This window comes from Equus quagga, chromosome 2 (assembly GCF_021613505.1).
Source record: "Equus quagga isolate Etosha38 chromosome 2, UCLA_HA_Equagga_1.0, whole genome shotgun sequence".
Taxonomy (NCBI): Eukaryota; Metazoa; Chordata; class Mammalia; order Perissodactyla; family Equidae; genus Equus; species Equus quagga.
In genome coordinates this window covers 16451551-16452747 of record NC_060268.1, presented here as the reverse complement: position 1 = coordinate 16452747, position 1197 = coordinate 16451551, and positions in this window count along the sequence as shown.

Genomic DNA, 1197 nt, shown 5'->3' with positions numbered 1-1197 from the left:
CCGGCGCTGCGCCGCTGAGAGGCTCTCCTGGAGCCGCCGCGGGTGGGCCTGGTTGCTGGGTCTCGGGCCCCGCCTCCCGCACTCGCCGCCCCGCTGTGGCCGCGCTTTCTTCGGCAGAGGCCGTCGCGTCTGAAAAATGGCTCCGCCCACCCTCGTCTCTGTTGGAATGCCGACTGATGTGTCTCTTCTGGATGGTTTCTGAATGTCGTTTTCTGTCAGGCAGGTGTGCTGCCTCATCCATTAGGACAACGTGCCAGAGGTGTGCGAATTTCACGTGTTGGATTTCCTTACTCTCTTTTCTCGTTTCTGTTACACAGTTGTCTTTTCCTTCAAATTCTTGTTACCCTTCAGTCTTTTCCTCCAGTTTCTTCTTGCTCCATGCTGAGCCGCTCCCTGTCTACATTGCGTACCTCGCTAAGCGAACGCGTTTACCCACTTCACCTTCTGCCTTTGTCATCACGCTCGTGTCTTCACGCTACACATCCGTAACATTAAAACTCTATTGGCTTCTGCTAAACTAAAAAATATTTAAGTCCCATCTTTGCATTTTGACAAAAACAGTTCTTGCTCTTATCACCAGTTAAGGATATGTAAATCTCCAGTCACTTTCTGAGGGGGAGATAGTGTTCTTTACCACGTCTTTTGGAAGTCATATCGGAAGCTTTTCAATCGTTTGTATTCCGAGTTAAGATATGACTCATATGGGAAGAAAGAGTCTCAAAAGGCATTGTTAATAAATTGACATTAGGAGACTGATTTAAAGGATTTTTCTCAGCTTATCCGATGTTTTAACAAGAAAAGGAGTTTTATTTTTATATTCTGGAAGATTTGGAGTCTACTACCAATAAATGTTGTCATAGTAATTTCCACTATTTACATTAGCAGTGGAATAAAACAACTATCTAGGTTTTCTTAGTGGTGCATAAAACTGTGATTCATATAGAGATGTAGTATCTCATTTTTCAGAGACAGAAGCTGAGTCTGAGATAAGGGTGTAGTATTTTCCCTAGGCCGTACTGGCACTGGTCCTACCATCTTCTGGGGCCAAATCCATTGATCTTTCCAACTGCACCACTTGTAGTATTACCAGGTCATACTAGTTGCACCATAGGTTACAAAGAACAGAATAAAGACTTCCAGCCTGCCATTTTACAATCACGTTTCTTTTTTTATTATTTAAAAAAATTTTTTTATTGT